This window comes from Bactrocera dorsalis, chromosome 6 (genome assembly GCF_023373825.1).
Source record: "Bactrocera dorsalis isolate Fly_Bdor chromosome 6, ASM2337382v1, whole genome shotgun sequence".
Lineage (NCBI taxonomy): Eukaryota > Metazoa > Arthropoda > Insecta > Diptera > Tephritidae > Bactrocera > Bactrocera dorsalis.
Genome location: NC_064308.1, coordinates 38,478,015 through 38,502,759, shown reverse-complemented (window position 1 = coordinate 38,502,759; position 24,745 = coordinate 38,478,015). Strand labels below are relative to the sequence as shown.

Sequence of the window (24,745 nt, the reverse complement as noted above, 5' to 3'; positions counted from 1 at the left end):
ACTTCAGCAATAATAGCCATGTGGTCACTATATGTAAATACGTCCGTCACCGCCCACTTAATGCGCCTGCTAAGTGTTTCGTTGGCAAACATGAGGTCGATTATAGAGCCTTTATTTCCCTTTTGAAAAGTATTTTGCGTTCCACTATTCAAGATCGTAAGATTCGTTTGGCCGAGGAATTCGAGTATCAGACGCCCACGATGGTTTGTGCGCCTACTACCCCAAGCGGTCGACCACGCATTGAAGTCGCCTGCGATTATAATTGGGGATTTTCCCCTGGTTTCTAGATCAAGTTCCAGGAGGAAGTCTTCAAAAACCGTAATTGAGACACTGGGAGGAGCATAGCAGCTAACAAAGTATATGCCTCGTATATTTGCCCATGTGAAAAAATGATGACCTCCGGAGCGAGACATAAATGGTTGTCCTTTACATGACCATATTGCAGACTTGCCAGATACGTCTGTAGTCCAGGTGCTTTCCGAACGCTGGGTGTATTGTTCGCTTAGTAAGGCGACATCAATGTTTTTTTCAAATACTGTCTGTTTTAGTAGCTCTTGTGATGCTGCGCAATGATTTAGATTTAATTGTATTATCCTCATTTCCCTAACGATTTCGCCATCTCGAGATATTTGGGGCACGTAGTACTTAAGGCTGAGTGTGCTCCTTTGCAAAGCATGCAGCTTGGATTGCTAGTACATGACTTCGCTACATGTCCACCTGCTCCACAACATGTACATAGAGACGACCTGTCCACGGGGTTGGAACATTTGTGCGCCATGTGCCCGAGATGGAAACACCTGAAGCAGCGGGGAATAGGGGAGTATTCCCGGAGGCGACATACAGACCACCCGATCTTTATTTTGCCTACCTTGAGCGCAGTCTTGGCGTCCTGGGCCCGCAGGCATAAGACCGCTATTTGAGTACCGCTACGGGTCTTTCGCATACTCTTAACGTTTATTCTTCCCAGGTTCTCTATTCCACACTCTTTTTTCATAGCTTCGCAAATTTCTTCTGGAGAGGTTATTTCATCCAAATCCTTGCACATAATCATAACGTTGTGGGTTTTGGGCTGTATCACAGCCATTTCACCGACCACTCCTTCTAAGGCACTTTGAAACTCTTCGGCTCTCTTATCCGCTTGGTTTTTCAGCTCTAACAGCAGGTCTCCTTTCAACGTTTTTCTTATGTATGTGACGCTTGAGCTCAGTTCCTCTAAGCCACTATCACCTTTTATTTTTCGGAGAATATCCGCGTATGATGCACCATCCTTTTTAGTAAGTATGATGGCGTCTGGCCTCGATCTAATTTTCTTTTCGAGTGGTTTTCGCTTTTTAACAACATCCACCCAAGCTTCCTCTGCGCTGGGTCTAACCGTTTTACTGCCTTGCATCAATTTCGCTGCCTCGCTGTAGGTGGGTTGCTCTATTTTATTTGTATTTTTCGGCTTTTTAGTTGGAGGTAGAAAGCCTATTGTCTCACGCATTCTTTTCGGGGTATTTACCTCCTTAGCTATTGGGGAAACCTGGGATGCTTTCCCTACCATAATTCTTTTGGGTAGGTTTCCGCCTTTCTCAGCGATAGCATGTAGAGCCACTATGTTGCTTACTAGGTCGCGCATAGCCTGGTTTATGTGCCTTTGGCCAGCCATCATGTTCTCTAGTTCTTTTATTTTACTACCCAACTGGTTAAAGTTTTGGGTAGTTTCGCTACTTTGTATTTTTTCCGAGAGTTTGCCACCTTCAGTGATGTGGATGGCATTTTCGCATTCTCTTTTTGATCCAGCAGCACTGGATAACTCACTTTTTCCATTAGGAGGCGTTCTCATAATTTTCGAGTTCCTTCTGAATGGATTCTCAGGGGTGCATCCACTACTGTTCTCAGAGGCCATCCCTCAATGAGAAAATAGTTGGAAGCTACTGACAATGAGTATGTTCAGTCACTGCCCCTAAAACCTTGCTTATATTTTTTTGTAGTTGGCAATGCCAGAACCAAAAGGAATACGAAAAAGGAGAAACAAATAGGAGAACAGCTGAGTGATCAAAACAAAAACGGCAATGCAAAATATTAGCACGCGATTTGTTAGGACCGCTGTTTTCAGGGGAAAAATAATATATTTTGGTAAAAAAAAAACACAAAATATATGTGGGTAAGTGCAAATGAATTTTAATTAATAAAATACAAATTGTACTTATCTTATATTTAGTGTCCGTTTAGTTGATTTAGCTTTCGAAAAGCCTCAGCAAAGAAATCGCTAACAATTGGTGTGCAAAACTAGGATTTTTTCACAAAACCCCAGGACCGCACCAAAAACACAACCACTTCACTTGAATTTTCAATAACCCATGTCATTTAAACTACTTCCATTTGTAGTTTTTGCAGACGCATCGAAAACTACTCGTAGTTTAGTCGTTCTACTGTCTTCTCGAATCACTGCTTGATGTGGCAAATAGTATTTTCCGCATTTATTTTCACTTGCTTTTTCCATGTGGCCCATTTCTGAATATTCTTTCAAGAACCGATTCTTAATCCACTTCGACTACTGAAGATCGATTTTTAAAAATCGATTATTTAACGAGAAAACTCGATTCTCGAGTAGTATCGGAATCGAGTTTAGCATCCCTACTGGCCGCCATCGCGTGCACATTAAAAACTCCGCACAATAACCACCACAAAAAAAAATTATTTTTTTTCCATGTAATTTATATGGGAAATCGAAAATGTCGATGAGGCACCTCTTAATATTAATATAAAGAGCTCAGATTTTACCAGGACTTGTTTTTAGTCATGTTGAATGAGATTTTCATGGTAACTACGAAAAATAAAATATAAACTAATTTTTGGCCCACCTTAATATACATATTGAACTTTGGTTTTAATTTGATCATTTTCTCACTTTTATCAAATATTTGTTTTATACGTACTTTTATTTAGACACATCATATCATATCATGTATTTGGTGTTTAGAAAATGTGTGAAGAAATATCACTTATTACCGAAGCAAATTTAATAAAGCTTCAGTATCTACTTATTAGAAGTTTCGTTAACTTTTTACCCTGCTATGATAACATTTTAAAGGAAAACAGTTTTCCTGAGCTCCCGATGTTATTCAATATGCACCGGTTTCAATTGGAGAACTCTCATAAGAATCTGCTGAGTCAAGCAATAAGGTCGTGAAGATTTATCGACTCCATCATACCCGAAAGAACAAATTAGGATTTGCTAAGCCGATTGTTTTTGAGCTTAGATCCTTTCATTACCAGTCAAAGAAACTATCATGCAAAAGTAAATCAATTTTATTAGAATCAATTTTTTATTTAGTTGAATAATATTCAAAAACTTCCTTTTTACGTTTATCAACTTTTTTAATTTAATATAATTAATTAAAATTTGTTACCATCGGGGGGTGGCGGAGTGGGAAACGGGAGAGGGAGATTTTAAAAAGCTTTGGCAAATGTTTCACTTTTATATAGGCATTGGAAGTATTTTTGGCCGCTGATTCCATACAAGACCGACCACTGTGCGCTGGTGAGTGGGAAAATAAAGACCTTATTCAAGGAGTCATGTGTAGAAGTTCACGCAAGTGAGGAAAGTTCTCTGATCGCCATTCACTTGGGAGTGGCCAGAAACGATTCTTTTGCATATGACTCAAGCAGCTCACGACTTCCGGTCTTTGACCAAGTATCCTCTGGGTAGCCTAAGAACATCCGTTTGAAGGCGAGCTAACGTGAGAAGGCGAAACATCCCCTGCATAGGGTTGTGCGCTGGGTTTGGGACCCGCCACGTAAAAAAACACCCCCAATGAAAAGGAACAACAAGCCTCGGATGAGTGACCCCCCTTTTGATGACGACCATGGCAAACGAAATAAGGACTACGAATTGAGGGCAAGCACCTGGAATGTCCGGTCCCTTAATTGGGAAGGTGCCGCTGCCCAGCTGGTTGATGTCCTCGTGAAAATAAAGGCTGACATCACCGCCGTCCAAGAAATGCGATGGACGGGACAAGGACAGAGACAAGTAGGTCCTTGTGACATTTACTACAGTGGCCATATAAAGGAGCGCAAGTTTGGTGTTGGATTCGTGGTGGGAGAGAGACTCCGCCGCCGAGTACTATCATTCACTGCGGTGAATGAACATCTAGCCACAATCCGCATCAAAGCGAGGTTCTTCAACATATCGCTGATTTGCGGCGACGCCCCGACGGAAGAGAAGGACGATGTGGCCAAAGATGCCTTTTATGAGTGCTTGGAGCGCACTTATGAGAGATGCCCCGCCACGATGTCAAAATCGTGCTTGGCGACTTTAACGCCAGGGTGGGCAAAGAAGGTATCTTTGGCACTACGGTCGGTAAATTCAGCCTCCACGACGAAACATCCCCAAATGGGTTGAGGCTGATCGACTTCGCCGGAGCCCGAAATATGGTTATCTGTAGTACTAGATTCCAGCATAAGAAGATACATCAAGCTACCTGGCTGTCTCCGGATCGAAAAACCTCCAACCAAATCGATCATGTTGTGATTGACGGAAAACACGTCTCCAGTGTTTTAGATGTGCGTGAGCTCCGAGGTCCTAACATCGACTCGGACCACTATATTGTTGCAGCCAAAATTCGCACCCGCCTCTGTGCAGCAAAAAACGAACGCCAACAAACACAAGGAAGGTTCGACGTCGAGAAGCTGCAATCACAACAGACAGCCGAACGTTTTTCTACTCGGCTTGCACTCCTGCTCTCTGAGAGCACTCATCAACAATTCGGTATAAGGGAACTGTGGGACGGCATTTCAAACTCCTTACGTACAGCTGCAACCGAAACCATTGGTTTTCGGAAAGTGCAAAAGAACAGCTGGTACGACGAGGAGTGCCGTGTCGCAGCGGAGAGAAAACAGGCTGCCTACCTCGCAACGTTACGATCGACCACAACACGTGCGTGATGGGATAGATACCGAGAGTTGAAAAGGGAAGCGAGACGCATTTGCAGACAGAAGAAGAAAGAGGCCGAAATGCGTGAGTACGAACAGCTCGATAAGCTGGCCGACAGGGGTAATGCTCGAAAATTCTATGAAAAAATGCGGCGGCTTACAGAAGGTTTCAAGACCGCAGCATACTCTTGTAGAACCCCCAAAGGTCATCTAGTTACCAATGTCCAGAGCATACTTAAATTATGGAGGGAACACTTCTCCAGCCTGCTGAATGGCAGTGAAAGCACAACACCGGGGAAGGCGAACCCGATTCCCCAATCGATGACGATGGAACAGACGTTCCATTACCCGACCATGAAGAAGTTCGAATAGCAATCACCCGCCTGAAGAACAACAAAGCGGCAGGGGCCGATGGATTGCCGGCCGAGCTATTCAAACACGGCGGCGAAGAATTGATAAGGTGCATGCATCAGCTTCTTTGCAAAATATGGTCGGATGAAAGCATGCCCAACGATTGGAATTTAAGTGTGCTATGCCCAATCCATAAAAAAGGAGACCCCGCAATTTGCGCCAACTACCGTGGGATAAGCCTCCTCAACATCGCATATAAGGTTCTGTCGAGTGCATTGTGTGAAAGATTAAAGCTCACCGTCAACGAACTGATTGGACCTTATCAGTGTGGGTTTAAACCTGGCAAATCAACAACCGACCAGATATTCACCATGCGCCAAATCTTGGAAAAGACCCGTGAAAGGAGAATCGACACACACCACCCCTTCGTCGATTTCAAAGCTGCTTTCGACAGCACGAAAAGGAGCTGCCTTTATGCCGCGATGTCTGAATTTGGTATCCCCGCAAAACTGATACGGCTGTTTAAACTGACGTTGAGCGGCACCAAAAGCTCCGTCAGGATCGGGAAGAACCTCTCCGAGCCGTTCGATACCAAACGAGGTTTCGGACAAGGCGACTGCCTATCGTGCGACTTTTTCAATCTGCTGCTGGAGAAAATAGTTCGAGGTGCAGAACTAAATAATGAAGGTACCATCTTCTATAAGAGTGTACAGCTGCTGGCGTATGCCGATGATATTGATATCATCGGCCTCAACACCCGCGCCGTTAGTTCTGCTTTCTCCAGGCTGGACAAGGAAGCAAAACGAATGGGTCTGGCAGTGAACGAAGGCAAGACGAAATATCTCCTGTCATCAAACAAACAGTCGTCGCACTCGCGACTTGGCACTCACGTCACTGTTGTCTATAAGTCACTCATAATACCCGTCCTGTTATATGGTGCAGAGGCTTGGACGATGACAACATCTGATGAGTCGACGTTGCGAGTTTTCGAGAGAAAAGTTCTGCGAAAAATTTATGGTCCTTTGCGCGTTGGCCACGGCGAATATCGCATTCGATGGAACGATGAGCTGTACGAGATATACGGCGACATTGACATAGTTCAGCGAATTAAAAGACAGCGGCTACGCTGGCTAGGTCATGTTGTCCGGATGGATGAAAACACTCCAGCTCTGAAAGAATTCGACGCAGTACCCGCCGGGGGAAGCAGAGGAAGAGGAAGACCTCCACTCCGTTGGAAGGACCAAGTGGAGAAGGACCTGGCTTCGCTTGGAATATCCAATTGGCGCCACGTAGCGAAAAGAAGAAACGACTGGCGCGCGGTTGTTAACTCGGCTATAATCGCGTAAGCGGTGTCTACGCCAATTAAGAAGAAGAAGAAGAAGATTCAAGCTGAGAATTATTCATTCTAATTTTATTTTTATATTTGTATTTTAGAAATCTTCCGTCTCTAATTAAATATACATATGTGTATGTACTGCGCACCACATGGGGCTGTTTTTATACTCTCGCAACAAAGTTGCCAAAGAGAGTATTATAGTTTTGTTCACATAACGGTTGTTTGTAAGTCCTAAAACTAAAAGAGTCAGATATAGGGTTATATATACCAAAGTGATCAGGGTGACGAGTAGAGTTGAAATTCGGATGTCTGTCTGTCCGTCCGTCCGTCTGTCCGTCCGTCCGTCCGTCCGTGCAAGCTGTAACTTGAGTAAAAATTGAGATATCATGATGAAACTTAGTACACGTATTTCTTGGCTTCATAAGAAAGCTAAGTTCGAAGATGGGCAAAATCGGTCCACTGCCACGCCCACAAAATGGCGGAAACCGAAAACCTATAAAGTGTCATAACTAAGCCATAAATAAAGATATGAAAGTGAAATTTGGTACAAAGGATCACATTAGGGAGGGGCATATTTGGACGTAATTTTTTTGGAAAAGTGGTCGTGGCCCCGCCCCCTACTAAGTTTTTTGTATATATCTCGGAAACTACCATAGCCATGTCAACCAAACTCTATAGAGTCGTTTCTTTCAGGCATTTCCATATACAGTTCCAAACTGGAAGAAATCGGATAATAACCACGCCCACCTCCCATACAAAGGTTTTGTTGAAAATCACTAAAAGTGCGTTAACCGACTAACAAAACACGTCAGAAACACTAAATTTTACGGAAGAAATGGCAGAAGGAAGCTGCACCCAGCCTTTTTTGAAAAATTTAAAATGGGCGTGGCGTCGCCCTCTTATGGACCAAAAACCATTTCTCAGGAACTACTCGACCGATTTCAATGAAATTCGGTATATAACATTTTCTTAACACCCTGATGACATGTATGGGTGAAATCGGTTCACAACCACGCCTTTTTCCAATATAACGCTATTTTGAATTCCATCTGATGCCTTCTCTGTATAATACATGCATACATATGTATATTAGGAACCAATGATGATAGCGGAATAAAACTTTACACAAATACGGCATTTGAGCTGAGGTATCCCTTGTGGAAAAATTGTCGTGATCGGACTACAACTTTTCAAGGCCTAACCTAGCCTAACCTAATTTTTCACCGAAAATATCGGTAAATCTCTCAGAATTTAATTCTAATTAATTTTACAGCAAAATAAAAAAAATATGTAAATGACGGATAATGAAATCTCGATTATCACTTTATCATGCGAGAGTGTAAAATGTTCGGTGACACCCGAAATTAGCCCTTCCTTACTTGTTTATTATACTATACATACAATACATGTGTGTGCGTGTGTTATCGTATTGTTTATGCTGTGTGGTTTGAGATTACTTTCAAGTGCATTGCCTAAATGTAATCAATAGGTTATCGTATGTATGTGTATATATCTTAACATCTTAACTTAAATAATATATTTGTATTGTTGTAAATTTGAGTGCATGCGTATTGCAAATAAATGCTTACATATTATAAATGCAAATATTTTTATACTCTCGCAACAAAGTTGCTAAGTTTTTATTATAGTTTTGGTCACATAACGGTTGTTTGTAAGTCCTAAAACTAAAAGAGTCAGATATAGGGTTATATATACCAAAGTGATCAGGGTGACGAGCAGAGTTGAAATCCGGATGTCTGTCTGTCCGTCCGTCCGTGCAGGCTGCAACTTGAGCAAAAATTGAGATATCATGATGAAACTTGGTACACGTATTTCTTGGCTCCATAAGAAGGTTAAGTTCGAAGATAGGCAAAATCGGCCCACTGCCACGCCCACAAAATGGCGGAAACTGAAAACATATAAAGTGTCATAACTAAGCCATAAATAAAGATATTAAAGTGAAATTTGGCACAAAGGATTGCATTAAGGAGGATTGCATTTGGACGTAATTTTTTTGGAAAAGTGGTCGTGGCCCCGCCCCCTACTAAGTTTTTTGTACATATCTCGGAAACTACTATAGCTATGTCAACCAAACTCTATAGAGTCGTTTCCTTTAGGCATTTCCATATACAGTTCCAAACTGGAAGAAATCGGATAATAACCACGCCCACCTCCCATACAAAGGTTATGTTGAAAATCACTAAAAGTGCGTTAACCGACTAACTAAAAACGCCAGAAACACTAAATTTTACGGAAAAAATTGCAGAAGGAAGCTGCACCCAGGCCTTTTTCAAAAATTGAAAATGGGCGTGGCGTCGCCCACTTATGGACCAAAAACCATATCTCAGGAACTACTTGACCGATTCCAATGAAATTCGGTATATAACATTTTCTTAACACCCTGATGACATGTATGGGTGAAATCGGTTCACAACCACGCCTTTTTCCAATATAACGCTATTTCGAATTCCATCTGATGCCTTCTCTGTATAATACATGCATACATAGGTATATTAGGAACCAATGATGATAGCGGAATAAAACTTTACACAAATACGGCATTTGAGTTGAGGTATCCCTTGTGGAAAAATTGTCGTGATCGGACTATAACTTTTCAAGGTCCCTGATGTCGAACACGAAGAACTCAGTGCCTAACCTAACCTAACCCAATTTTTCACCGAAAATATCGGTAAATCTCTGAGAATTTAATTCTAATTAATTTTACAGCAAATTAAAAAAATATGTAAATGACCGATAATGAAATCTCGATGATCACTTTATCATACGAGAGTATAAAATGTTCGGTGACACCCGAACTTAGCCCTTCTTTACTTGTTATAATATGTGTTTATTTATGTGTATACGTATGTATGTTCAATATGTTTGAAAATAGATATTTAATAAGTGGAATGTATACATATGTGTTTATAATAAATATTAAATGGCATTCCTTGGCACCAACGTACATGTTCACTTTTGAACAGGAGGTAATATGCGCTGATATTGTTTCATTTACCACACTGTTCCAATTTCGTTTGCAGAGTTAGCAGATGCAAGAATGGGGGTGTCGTCTGCATATGTGGCAACAGTTAGAATTGGTGGCGCAAAAATAACCTTCCGATGTTTGCTGTAATTAAAAACAAAAAATGAAAAACTTTGATTCTGCTTGTAGATTATTTTTATTTGGTACTTTCATTTTTTTACATCGGGTCGAGAATATGATATCATGTAAATGGCCGCCGCCACAGTTGATTGCCATTTGAGCCCTTTTTATGTCATTTTCTAATAATTTAAGAGCTGCAAGCTGCTGGCTCTTCGTGGGTTACACGCGGATTTTCAGTGTCCCAGAAGCGTTAAGCGCTAAGATGGAAATGGGCTTCATCACTCATGATTATTTTTGATGAAAAATCATCTTCCTCATGGTGGTGATTAAACGGCTTGAGCGTATGTTAGACGCGATTGTACGGAAACATTTTCAAATCTTTTACCAAAACTCGCTGTAAACATTGTTGACTGATACCCATTTGCGTGGCACGTCGTCTGGTCGATGTCGACGGCGCTTCCATGACATCCTCGGCAACAGCAGCGATATTTTCTGCAGAACGGCTACTCCGGGGTCTACCACGCCTGGCAGCATCACGTATTGTGCCAGTCTCTTCGAGGCGAGCGGCTAAACGTCGCAGTGTTTCAACAGTAGGCGTCGGACGGGCACGTTGTGCCAAAGTCGCTGACCGATTATTGGTCAAATAAGTAGTCACCAATAACCCGCGTTCTGGAGCAGTGTAGCGTACCATTGTTTATTTACGTGTATTTCGGTTGTGTTTACTACACAAATGTCAAAACAGAACTGACGTTAGAGGTCAATTGCAAAATTTATAGCTTCTTCTGATAGGAGGATTACTTTTGCGCCACCCTGTATTTTCGTAATTTATTATTGGCATGTCAGCCGTGAAAATAGTGTACAGTGTTGAAAAAGCTGCGTTAGCTTCGTATATGTCGGAAGTGCCATCATTAATTCTAACGTACAAGTATGTCCTCACGACGACTTTGAAAACGTTGAAACAACTCGTGCACTCTGCTACGGGATAGGCAATCATCGCCATAAACTTGTTTCATCAACTGAAACGTTTTGGTAAAAGTTTTACCAATTTTAAAACAAAATTTAATGTTCGCTCTTTGTTCCAAGCTTATTTTCGCACCGATAAACAAACATACTGACACTTAAAACGCAATAACTTCACTTCAAATCGATGAAATGTCATGCAGTTCTCACTAGACAACTGATAAAGATAGCAGATTCAAACGCACCAGTCGACATATAGATGGCGCCACCAGGGGCGCTATACTCAAAAAGCCCTGTTTACTTTGGCACCTTGTAAAAATGTCTGTAATCTAGGTATGACCTAAGAAATAGGTAGAGTGGAGTTGGTAGTTTCATTTTTATTTTAAATAATAACCTCATGCCAGAATCTATCCAAAGCTTATTGGATGTCTAAGAAAACTGCTGAATAGTACTGTTTCTCTTCCAGATATTTTAGTACGGTTTTAACGATTCTGTATCACCGTTCAGGGGTTCCATGTAGTTGCCTGAATCCAAATTGATGGCCTGGGATAATGGATAGAGATTCCAGAACTGGCAATAATCGACGAAGAAATATTTTTTCAAATATTTTGGAGAATATTGCCAGCAAACTTATTGGTCTGTAAGAGGTTATTTCGTTCTCGGGCTTGATTGGCTTCTGAGTCATTATATTTTCGGCACCTTTGCATTGCGTAAGAAAGTGGCTTAGCCAGGGCCGTCTTAAACCAAGCTGCGGCTGAAAGAAAAAAAAAACGACTTATACTAAATTTTTTTACATTTAATAAAGGTAATCAAATACAGTATGATATACATGTCATTAATGATGATGCGTGTAGGTGTGTGTGTGAGCGTGTGTGTGATTACGATATTAAGATAACGATTTCTTTTGGGATTTCTATTGAGCAAAATATCTTTAAAGTAAATTTTTTGAACGGTATCACTTTCTATGCACAAAATTGACAAACTACTCAGTCGTTCTTGTAACATTGTTGTTCGCAATTCATTTTTTATTCTCTTAAGCTGCGAAAATGACCGCTCTCCACTACAATTGGTAACCATTAGACAAAGGAATATTCTAGTAGCAATTTCTGCATTTGGAAAAGTTTCTTCCAATTTATCTGATTTTTAGGTTATGTAAGTTTGAGACATTTAAATCCGCTGATTGCTTTGCTGTGTTTTTTAAATATTGGCTTAAATGAAAACATTCAGTTTTGAGCTCATCTGCATTAATGTCTTCATGATAAAATTCTGAAAATTCTTTGCATTTTTTGATCAACTCGCCAGTTTCAATTGTTGTTAACTGACAAAGAAAACTAAATCGACTATAAATTTCTTGGTATGCTGCCGAACGTTTTTTTAAATGTGTATTCAATGTGTCAATTATGGGAATGAAAGTATCTACACGAAACTTATCCTTGCCTGATGCTTGTGCTGCGAATTTTTTTCTTTCAAAAGTATCTTTGTGGTCAGATAATGGGTTTTTTTCTTTAGCAGCCGTTTCGTACTGATCAAAATTATTGCGTGCGGTATTGACATAACTGATCAGGGATTCGTAAAGTATCGTTACAACGCCATGGTCAGGGTGCTATTCTGTAAACTTAGACTTGTTTTATTCATAATTCCCAAAAGATCATTCCATATTTCCGTTAGAAGAGCAGTCTCAAAATTTCCCTTTTTTTCTAGGCCTTGGGCTTTCATTCTAGTGTCTCCTGGTTGATTATTGTCACTTGCGATTCAAGACAATACTTCAGAAATATTTAAATAACCATTTTGCAAAGCATTAATAGCATTGGCACGTGCAGACCATCTAGTTTCCAAAAGAGACTTTAGGAATCTATTTTTTCCTAAATGCTCTGTCAAAATTTTCCATCGTTTTGTCGAAGCCGAGAAAAAATTGAACAATTTTTATACAAATTGAAAGAATGATACCGCTTCAGTCACATACTCAACAGCCTGAATACCCACTAAATTTAGCAAATGTGCCGCACATGGAACGTAAATCGCAAATTCGCAAATTTCTTTTATTCTTCACTGAACACCAGAGTACTTTCCAGACATATTTGATGCATTGTCATAGCTCAATCAATCTTTTATAGGAATATCAAGGCTTTCAAAAAAGTTTAAAATGGTATCTGCTATATATGTATTGCGCATTATGTTTATCCATAGGCATAAATTGCATAAATCTCTCAATATGCTGTCCGTCTTTAACGTATCTAACTATGAAAGTTAGTTGGTCAACGTGGGACAGATCTGGCGTAGAATCTACGCTAATAGAATTTGCTGACCTCTTGAAGCCAAAAATTTCACTACTGCAAGCATCCTCCTCCTAAGCACATTCTTCCAATAGTTAATTTGTGTATTATATTGGGACAGCAACTCAGTATCAATTCGTCCAGTAGTTTTCATTCTTGCAACATAATTCATCATAAATTCCCCGTGCTGTAAACTGTTCTAAGTTACTTATGTATATGCTTCCAATCTTTATATCCATTAGGAGAACTTAAATTATGTCCAGAGCCATTAGTGGTATTAAATAGACGGCAGAAATAAGAGTATACAGATTTCTTTGCTGGTGAATAAAGGAGCCCTTTTCTTTGTAAAGACTCACCATTCGTCAATTTACGAATAAAAATGTTTTTAGTTAAGTATCTAGTTTTCGTTTTACCCTTTGAGTCTGGAAAACTTGTAGAAGTTTCAGAGAAGTCACTATTTATATTTTGGAAAAGCTCTTGTCCTTTTCGAATCCAAATATCACGGACTTCTTCCGGTAAAATGTCGTCACAGTGAGTACCAGGGTCAGGAGACGTAGATACATTCTCTAAGCTTGCAGTTATTAATTCATAGTGGCTTGAAGTCGTTGGTTCAGCATCTAATGTATGTTTGTCATTTTCGTCACATGTAACCTCTTTTTCCTGGTGACATTCAGAGGTACTTTTGTCTTGCGGTGAAGAGAATGAATAATCCCTCAACTTATTTGTTTCTTCAACCGTAAAAAACGAAGTGAGGTTTGGAAGTTTTTCCGTTATTTCTTTTTGAGCTGAAGCTTTTTTTTTCTTTTTTGGGAACCAATTAAATATGTTCTTTTCGACATAATGAAATAATGTTTAAACGACATTTTAGGCCTTGTTTACACGGTATAGCTTGACTTTAGAATCGGAGTGATTGCGTGAGTGATCGCTAGATGGTGTACTTAGTAAATTAAATAGGTAAAATGCGTTCGGAAATATACCCTCTGATAAGATTACTGATTTGTAAAAAAAGTGTAATATGCCCGACAAAAATGTGTGAGAGAAATTGTCGGTCCCTCGGGGCCCCCTGTGGCCCTGGGTACGGGCCCCGTGTGCCCTTATGGTGAAGACGGTAATGGGCTTAGCCTAAAGCTAAAGCCAGGCGATTTAGAATATTTCAACTGCGACACTTCTGCTTGTACTTCAGTCAGTTCCACGTAAGGTATCCATTTGACATGGACTCTCAAGACTCTCTCATTCTGGCGCTGATAGCCGCTATTGAGATCAAAAGGCTTAAAAGTATTCGGAAAGTGGTTGCTAAAAGTTTTTTCATCTTTTTTTAGTATTGGTCGCTTCAGAGGACGTTTTACTTAAAATATGGTGTTTAGTAGATGTGACAACAATAGGTATATTCATTAGTGTTGGGGACTATCGAATAAAAACAATCAAGTTATTCGATAGTTCAGCAATTTTCATTCATTCGATAGTTTTCAAGAAATCTCTCATTACTATTTTTTCGTTCATACCAATTTTTCGTTCAAAACGAATATTTTGTTCGATACTAATTTTTCGTTCATTACTATTTTTTCGTTCATTCGAATTTTTTCGTTCATACCAATAATTCGTTCAAAACGAATATTTTGTTCGCTACTTTCGTTCATCACTATTTTTTCATTCATTAGTATTTTTTCGCTATTGAATGATTTTTCGAATGAATGATTTTATGCAAGTAGATATCTAGCAAAGATTTTTTGTACGAATTCATTTATTCCATTTCAAGTAAATGGTATTATATTCAGCAAATGTACGAATAATTCTTAAATTGTGTGTATTTCAAAATTATGTTGAATGATTTATGTTGAATTATGTGTGATAATGGAAATTAAATTGAATGCATGTATGAGTGGTAGAAGTTAATACATAGATGCTTAAAATAGATTTAAGTGAAAAGTATTAATAATAATAAATATAGACTTATAAAGCGATAATGTAGGAGGCATCGTCAAATTAATAAGATGATTAGAGTAGATTCATATGGTCATCGGTATTTGGCAAGATTAAATGACAGTTTCTAGTCGGTTTGATAAAATCCAATGGCTTTGAATTAAGCAGGTTGGCAATGTTGGTTATGTATTGCGATTCGAAATTGTAGCTATGTATACATTCACTTAACCGTTTTAACTGTTGGTATTATTTGCAGCATCAATAGTAAAACTTTTGAATTGGGTCGCAACTTATATAAATATTGGTATTAGATTTTTAATTGCAGTGTTTTCTGTGATAATATAAAATGTATTTATGTATTTTGTAAAGAAAATGCTGAAAATATTTTTATACATAATTAGATAATACAAAAATGCGCCCTGGATTAAAGAGATCAGCCGTATGGGAGTTTTTTTTACTAATAATGGTAATAACGTCAACTGCAATATTTGTAAAAAAAATTTAAAGTTTGCTGGTAACATATCAAATATGAACGATCACCTACGACGAAGGCTTCCATCATCACATAGTGTGGAGGAGACTTCTTCGGCGATAGTCGAACGAGCACCTGCTGTAAGTGACTTAGATATGCCAAGCTGTTCTTCAACGCAAAGAGATGTGAACTTAACAGTGGAAACTATTGAAAGTGAGATAAGTAGTGCTTCTTTGGTACCTCCTGTGAACAAGTTCTTCAACAATACCCAGTAGAAATGTTTCAGGTGGTGGACCATTAAAAAGAAGGCAATGCAAACAAAATTATTTGTTACAAGCACGCGATCTGGGGCCTATTTCACTAAACTACAAGTTCACAATTACAAGTGTTTTTACATGTGAAATTGTGAACTTGTGAATCATTGTGTTTCATAAAAATACAATTACAAGTTTGTAGCTACAAGTGAATTCTACAAGTCACAAGTCTACAAATGATACTTTTACAAGTGATCTTGTTTCACTAAATAAAATTTGCACTTGTACACTTGTAGAATTGTAGAAAAAACCTTAGGGTCGACGGAGACCCTAAGAAAAAATTTTACAAGTTACAAGAGAATGATAAATGATTTAGAATTTGATTTATAACAAATTGTTCTTAAAAATTAGTTCAAATGAACACAAAACCAAACATATTTAATATTTTATGACACACATTAATCGAATCGCATTGTTGGTTTATTACAAATTATCGATAAGCGGCAACACCACTAATCATATATTATAAATAAATGAACACGTGTGCAAGTGAAACTTATATTATATTAAGAAGCTCATATTTTGTGTGTGTGTGCAAAATGAACTTATTTTACAATTTTAGTGATGAAAGCGATAATGAAATCACATTAAAAAGGAGAAGACTATTTGGGCCACGTCTAGAATATGAATTCCTGGAATCCACGTTGGAGTATAATGAGCGTTTTAGGCTAAAACGTGAAAAATTTGTTTTGTTGTTAAATTTGTTGTGTCCAATACTGGAGAGGAAGACAAGTAAAAGCCATTCTCTAACGGTGTGCAACAGCAGCTGCTGATTACGTTACGCTGGCTAGGAACAGGAACAACATACCATGCAATAGGTGACTTGCATGGTATGAGCAAAGCCACTGTGCGCAGAGTGGTAAAAAGCGTAGTTACTGCAATAAATACCGCCTTGATTGCAACGTATGTAAGATGGCCAGAAAATGTGGATCAAGTGGTTACTAAATTCTACGCCGTTAGTTTGCGGCTGTTTGGACGGCACTTTAATAAAATTAGATGCACCTAAAGAGCATGAAGAAGCTTATGTTGATAGGCATGGTAATCACTCCATTTCGTGTATGGTGGTTTGCGGACCCGATCTCCAGTTCTATTACTCCTATGCAAATTGGCCTGGGATACTCACGATTCTCGCGTCTTGCGGAATACTTGTTTGTTCCGCAGAATGGAAAACGGCTGGCGTCCAATTCAGAATGGAATCATTCTAGGTGATTCAGCATATCCGCTGAAAGATTGGCTGATTCCTCCACTATCTAATAATAGAAGATTCCTCAATGCCCATAAACCAACCAGAAGAGTTGTGGAAAATGCAATTTGTATTTTAATTGAAAAATTTCCCATTTTAAATTATTTGCGGGAGACCCCAAAAATGACCAGCGATGTTTTTACTTGTGCGGTCACACTTTGCAATTTTTCACGCACTGAAGAAGATGAAAACTATACAATTACTAACCTTAGTGACTCCGATAATGTAGAAGAAGTCAGCCAAACCATAACAGACATTAGAGGCCAAGCTAGGCTACAAACTATTTTAAATTATTTTAATTAATTTACAAATAAGAAAAATATTAATAAAAAAAGTATAAAGAACAAAAAGTTGTTCCTAAAAAAATAAGGGGGTGTATGCCCCCTTACGGCCCATACATTTTGCTCCAAAATTTTAATCTGAAGAGCTTTATTTTTCAAGTGAAAATTTTTATTCTGCAGCTTCAAGTTTTCGATCTGGCACTCCACCTTTTCATCCATCTTCAATTTTTTAATTTCTGCTTCCCCGTGGGCGGAAGAACCATTTTCCATATATCGCTCTAATTTAAAAAAAAAAAGATGGGACAAATTTTAAATATAATTTAATGGTACTCACTTCTTTTTCGGGAGCTCTCAGGCATAGGCACTGGCTTTTCTTCCTTCTTGGTAGCAGTCACTTCCGTAATTACCAATTTAATGTGATGCCAATCAAATCTTGCAATGACATATCCTCACCATCATTCTCTTGGGGCCGAATACCATCGCAGGTTGGTGACTCCTTCCCAATCACTTCTAAGACCAGGGTATCCAACTCGGATAATTTACAGCCCCTGCCTCCAGCCGCCCCTGTCTTTCTGGAGTTGTCCATTTTGGCCTTAATTTGAAAAATTGCTATATAAATTTTTAACACTTTTTTAAGTAGGGGAAACTGGGGTACCTTTGACTTTGGGGAACATTTGACTATGGCCTTTTCGAAGTCAAGCCAGTAAAATCAATCGCATTTATAAATTGGGAATGGTGAAGTAATTGATTTTATTCAATATGTTGAAGTTTACCAGTTAGTGTTTATACATTTTGGTGAAGCAACACGTGTTTTTCTCTTTTCTCTGCGTTCTGTGTTATTTTGTGGCAGTGATATGCAAGACATTTGTGAAGTCAATTGAACACCATTTTAAAGTGCTAAGTGAACTTAACTAGTATTATTCTGAATAATTTTGAAAAGATTTGGAAATTTAAGAATAAAATAATTGAAAAGGTAAGAAAATTGAAATTTCTAAAGTAAACTCAGTTGGGGTACATTTGACATTTTCGAATGGGGCACATTTGACAAAATGTACCCCGTCTCTGTTTTGACTATGTAATGAATACACTTTATGCAATTTAGTGTTGATATTCAGCAGGAAAATGGTACGCAATTACAAAAAAAAGACTAATCGGTGTGCCATAAATGAAGATAATATTAGAAAGGCAATAACGGATATCAGAAATGGGACTGAAACGCAAACTACAGCTGCCATCAAATACGGAATAAATAGAACAACTCTAATCATGCGTTTAAAACATAAGGCACCTTCTGGCAATCTTTCAGATTCTGGCAATGATAGCAGCTCTGATGATTATTTTAAATTTCAATCGAAATTCACATCTCGCCAGACATTTAATAAGCAACAAGAAACCGATATTTGTGATTACGTCAAGAAATGTGCTTTTTATTCTTACGGCTTAACTTATCAAACTTCAAAAAAGTTTGCATATGATTACGCTAAAGCTAAAAATTTGGTTACTCCAACTGCCTGGGAAAAATCCAAAGAAGCTGGAGACGATTGGCTTTACGGATTTCTTAAAAGAAATGATTCTATATCTCTTCGTAAACCTGAAAAGATCAGTTTGGCAAGATTACGCGGTTTTACTAAATCAGCAGTGGAAAGTTTTTTCAAAAACCTTACTACGTTGTTTGAAAAGTACTCATTTCAGCCAAAAGATATCTATAATTTGGACGAAACTGGTTTAACTACCGTGATGGAGCCTATTAAGGTAAGATAGGCTTATGTATACATTTGGTCGAATTTTTAGCGTGGTTGGAAATACACGTTAATGACTTTAAATAACATATTTCTTCTCTAGATTTGTGCTGCAAAAGGACAACGTTCTGTTTCTCAAGCATCTTCCGCTGAGCGCGGCAGCTTGGTTACAATCGTTGGCATAGTTAACGCTTGCGGAAATCGTTTGCCTCCGGCTTATATATTTCCTCGTGTACGTTTCAGTGAAAGATTCGGAAGTGGATGCATGCCCGGTTCGTTGATATTGAATACAAAATCCGGATGGATGATTTCCGAACTCTTTGCAAATGTGCTGAAACACATTAAAAACTTTACGAACTGTTCAGTTGAAAACCCAATTCTAATTCTGCTTGATAATCATGCGTCACATTGCAGTTTGGAAAGCATTAACTATTGCGCCGAGGCTGGAATTGTATTACTTTCTTTTCCTCCACATACATCCCATCGTCTACAACCATTGGATGTATCAGTTTTCGGACCCTTTAAGCAATTTTGCCGCAAAGCCTTTAACGATTTTTTAACCACAAATCCTGGAAAACAAATCAGTATCATATATACATCGGCACCTTAACTCAACAACCATTTCAAAGAGCATTTTCCCCAGAAAACATAATGAACGGATTCAAAGCAACAGGAATTTGTCCTCTCAATACCCAGGTTTTTCAAGATGAAACATTTGCGCTGGAGTCTGTAACAGATGAGGAAGTTGAACGCGTTCCTCCTGATAGATCAGATGATATGAATTCATCACAAAATGCTACAAAAAATCCACAAAGCAACCTAAATCATAACTCACCATGTACTATGCCAGAATCAGTTAGGCCTATATCGCAACTGCATGCATCCACGAAATCTTCGAGAAGTGGAACTTCCCGAACCCTTACTTCTTCAACTGAAAAAAGAAGGATTGAGCAGCTTACTACTATAAAGAAAAATTTTAAAACCGCCAAGCGCACTCTCAAGTTTTCACAGAAGAGAACACAGCAGGCTAAAAAGAAGAAACCAAAAAGAAAACCTCAACTGAAAATCGAATCTTCAGACGAAAGTACGGGTAACATTAGCTACGCTGACACAATTGACTCTAATGGATTCCCTCCTGATGATGAAGGTTACCTTGAATCCCGGGTAGATGATTTAGAGACACACAAAATAACTGATGATGATAATTTGACTGTGGGAGACTACGTTCTGGTAAAATTCCAAGAAAACATCAAAAACAGCGTTTTCTATGTAGGTCAAATAATAGAAACGTTTGGCAACTGCACTTATAACATCAAATTTTTCCGAAAGACATCTCCTTCAAGTTTGGCTTTTGTTAATCCAGAAATTGAAGATTTGGCTATAATTATGCGCAGTGAAATAGAGCTGAAGTTGCCAGTTCCTGAAAATCCGGCTTCAACTTCACGGTGTCGTACAAAATATATTTTTAAACTGGACTTATCAAAGTATTATATAAAATAATTTTTTATCAAAACTTATAATTCATTTCCTTTAAATTTTTCTTTTCTTTTAATTCAAAACTTGTAACTGAAATATTTTTTGCTTCTCAAAATTAAAATAAAATGAGTTTATATACAAAATGCTGGTTTATTTTAATTCAAAGACAACACAAAATTGTTTTACCTAAATATGCATGTAGGTGTCAAATGCTCCCCTCCTAAAGTCAAATGTACCCCGTGACAGGGGCACATTTGACAAAATGGCTTTTTTTTAAAAACTGTAAATTAAAGTGTAAAAGAGAGTCGCTGAAAAAAAAACTCCGGCAATATTATAAAGCTGAATAATTGCTCTAAAGCAGGTAACAACTTATTTTATGATAATTCAAACACATTTCGAGAAATTTTATTTCAAAAAAAAGGTGTCAAAGGTACCCCAGTTTCCCCTAAACTCATCAGTGTCGCCCGTTTGATGTTTGCCCAAAAAACATCACGTACGTATTTGGCGTCTTCTGCACTTGAAACCAGTCCAATTGTAGTTTACAGTTTATCGCTAAACTTACCAAAGAGAATGTCTTTGGCAGCTAAGATCTCCCGCACTACACTAATTTTGTTATGTTCATTTGCCAGTTTCACAAATAAACAATTTTTAACTTTTTTATAAACACAACAAGTGGGCAAACAACATAAAACACACACAACATGTGTTTTGATTGATTAGGGATGTGATAACAATCAAAACAAATTATCGATATACATATATTTACACATACATATGTTTAATTTATCAAAATAACTTTATAAAAATATTTTATTTTATTTAAAAATTCACAAGTATACAAGAACTTGTAATTGTAGAAATTGTAGTTTACAAGTGCAGAAAACTACAAGTGTTGTCAAAATTTTAATGAAACGCAATTTATCAACACTTGTGAAAATTAAACTTGTGATTGTAACTTGTAAACTTGTAGAATTGTAGTTTAGTGAAATAGGCCCCTGAGCTTTCGGAAACTCTTATTAAAATGGTTACAAGAGATATGCAACCACTCTCTATTGTTGAAAATGAAGGATTTCGAGAATATACAAAAAAAGCTTCAGCCTTTGTATTCAATCCCAAACAGAAAACTTCTTTCCAACACAATGTTGCCTACAAAATATAACGAGACACGGAAAAAGCGTCATGCCACTTTGCAAAATATTTCACACCTTTCTATAACAACAGATATGTGGACTACTGACAGCCAGAAGTCTTTTTTGTCTGTAACTAGTCATTTCATTTGGGAAAGCAAAATGAACTCAGCAGTCCTGGCAACTAAAGAAGTGTTCGGCTCACATACTGCTCAAAATATAGCCACAGAATTAAAAAGCATTTTTGACGAGTGGTCAATTTTTAACAAAATAGTGACGATAGTGAGTGATAACGGTGCAAATATTAAAAAAGCGATAAGGGATATACTGCAAAAACACCACCACCCATGTGTCGCTCACACCCTAAATTTATGCGTTGTGGATGCTATAAAGACTGCTCCTCAGATTTTAGAGCTTATAACGAAATGCAGAGCTATAGTAACATATTTCCATCATAGCTCTCAAGCAGCAGAAAAACTTAAAAATATGCAAAAGCAAATGGGAGTAGCTGAACTTAAGATGAAGCAAGACGTTGCTACTAGATGGAACTCTGGCCTTATAATGATGGAACGTATATGCTTGATAAAGGAACCGCTCTCTGCTGTACTAACTTCCTTACCAAGTGCACCGAACTTTCTGAATGCATCAGAATGGGAAAAGCCACGTAATGCCATCACTGTATTGAAGCCGATAGAGCATATGACAACAGAACTTTCAGCACAACACTACCCAACGATGTCACTAGTGGTGCCTATAGTCAGAGGACTGCAATATGCAATAAGATTCTAGCAAATGAAAACTACGGAGGGAGAATGCTTGAAAAGTAGTTTGTTGGAAGTAATTTCGAGACGACTTGGCCAACTAGAGTCTGACAAGATGTGTGCCAAATCGACCTTCTTAGACCCACGCTTTAAAAAGATTGCCTTTGGAAATGAAAGTAACTCTAGTAATGCTCAAAAATGGTTGGGAGAAGAGGTATCAGCATTCATACAGCGGAACCAAAGGACTGCTACAGCCCCAGTAATAGAATTACCCGCAGATAAAAGTAAATTATCTCTTTGGACTCTACTTGACCAAAAAGTAGCGGAAGCAAAAACTATTTGTCACAACGCCCCTAGTGTTAATGCACATATTTCCTTGGAACAATATCTTAGACAAGATTTCGTTGAGAGACATCAAAACCCTTTAAACTATTGGGACAGCAAAAAATCAACTTTTCCAGAACTCTACGAGCTTTCCAAAAAATATTTATGTATACCTGCTACTTCAGTTCCTTCCGAAAGGGGTTTTTCTAAAGCTGGGCAAATAATAAATGATAGAAGAAATAGACTTAAAGGTGAAAACCTTTGTATTGGTTTAATTAAAAATTAATAAAATTCCGGTACTCTTTTGTTGTACCGCCTCTGCTTAGTTATTGAATTTGATTAAATAAATGAATGAATGAATGAACGAAAAAATTCATTCGATAGTCAAAATCATTCACTCATTAACAATCGATAGTTGAAATCACTCGATAGTTCCCAACACTAATATTCATATTGATAATGAGAGCGGAATGATCTGAGCTTATATCTTCATTATTAGAAATTTCTAGATGATGTGGGCTTATGCCGGTATAAATTGCGACCAGTCGGCCAGTATGTGGGTCTTCCAGCATATAAAACATTTAAGCTATTTTGAGAGACCCATTTGTACAGTTAATGAACCCCACTATGGATGTTTAGCATTGAAATTACCTCCGGCTAATAATCTGGGACCAATTGAATCGAGGTGGGAGATATAAAGAAGTTATAACAATCGCTCCACTGGCGGTCTGGATTTTCGAAGAAGCTGCTTGAATTGATGGTAATGAAATTGGCTCTAAAGCAATGTGTTTTGGTGATGATTATATATTTCATAAGAGTGGTCGAACTACCGTGTGCTTTACCGTCGGGATGGTTTGATCCTGTCGCAGAACCGACAGTTAGCGCAAGAGGATAGGCCAATGTTGTACAGATGCCTATTCAGCTTACAGTGGCCAGTATACTATGCGTCCAGTAGCCTGAGTTTGGTCCTGGGGAGGTTTATTACAACTTTGAACCTACTCAAGTTGTATCCTCCAATTAGCAACTTGGCATGTCGCATACCGTGTGTTTGTTGCCAATGCTCTTCCCTGCCCACTCCTTCCTCCTTGCGGAGTAGCTTCTTTATGGTATGGGGACCTACCCCAGTAAAGGGTTCGGGTCCTACCCAGATTAGGTGTACCTGGTTTCATTGCGCAAGGATGTTCAGACTTTCCCTGCACTCCTGCACTGGTAGCGATTTGATTTCGTAAGAGGAGATCGCTTTTAGCGCCGCTTGACTATCGCTGAGAATGGCTCATTGCGATAGTTGCGATGGAGGTATATTTTTATACACCGACTTATGGAAAAAACTACGGCCTGGCAGATGCTCGGGAACTCCTATGGGTATGGAAAGCTTAGTGCGTGGGCCCACGATCGGCATTTTCGAGCCATGGGTGTACCACTTCAACGTGCTATTCCTCAACATCAGCTCGAGATTGGAGTCGTTCCACTCATCCTTGCTGCCGAGGGTAGCCTTAAACTTTTCTACATACCCTTGGCAGCGGATCCCGTTGTCCGTTAGCAGTGCTAACAGGTCGTCTACGACCATTCTCCATAGCAGGGGTGATAACACACCCCCCTGTGGGCAGCCTCTTTTGTGCCGAGACGAATACTTTTACCACCTACTGTGGTCGTGCGTTTCGCTTTGTTAAATAGTCTACGTACTTTTTTCCGTCCGTCTGCTCGATTCCTTGACCACCAGGGACAGCTTCGTCTGTCTGTGGGCACTTTTAGGAGGCAACTGCCATGATAAGCGTTAATAACAGACCCGTCCAGCTCAGATAGCCTACTCTGCAATCCTGGGCCTGAAACGCTATTATCAGTCTGCCCCTCCCTGCTCAGTTCCTCACTTAGTATATCCTTGAAAGCATCCCTGTTTGCCTTCCGAGAGTTTCGTCTAAGAGAGGAGTTGTCTGACCTTTACCTTTGGCATGAACCTTACAATCCTGTAGTGGTGGATGCCTTTAACAGCATCCGCATATCTTCGCCGCCCCTCCTCCACCCGGTGGGGAGCCGGTGCGAATGGGTGGCCTCCGGCTGGTTTTATGTTGGTGCCCCTCAACCTTTTGGAGCTGGGGGCCTCCTGCGGCATGATCTGGCCGCTCTTCCGCTTCGCGGTTTAAGCACACA

General features: G+C 38.9%; 1 protein-coding gene and 1 long non-coding RNA gene across 2 annotated transcripts in view; one reads left to right on the top strand and one right to left on the bottom strand.

Moving 5' to 3' along the window:
* The window catches only part of LOC105234225 (protein zntC), a 453,706-nt gene that overhangs the window by 228,488 nt on the left and 200,473 nt on the right, over positions 1–24,745 (top strand). The gene's annotated exons all lie outside the window — the stretch shown is intronic.
* LOC125779597 (uncharacterized) lies at positions 16,605–21,080 on the bottom strand. Its single transcript, XR_007423378.1, has 3 exons — positions 20,948–21,080; positions 17,505–17,762; positions 16,605–17,448 (listed from the first exon to the last, which is right to left on the bottom strand). It is a non-coding gene; the product is annotated as an uncharacterized LOC125779597 (long non-coding RNA).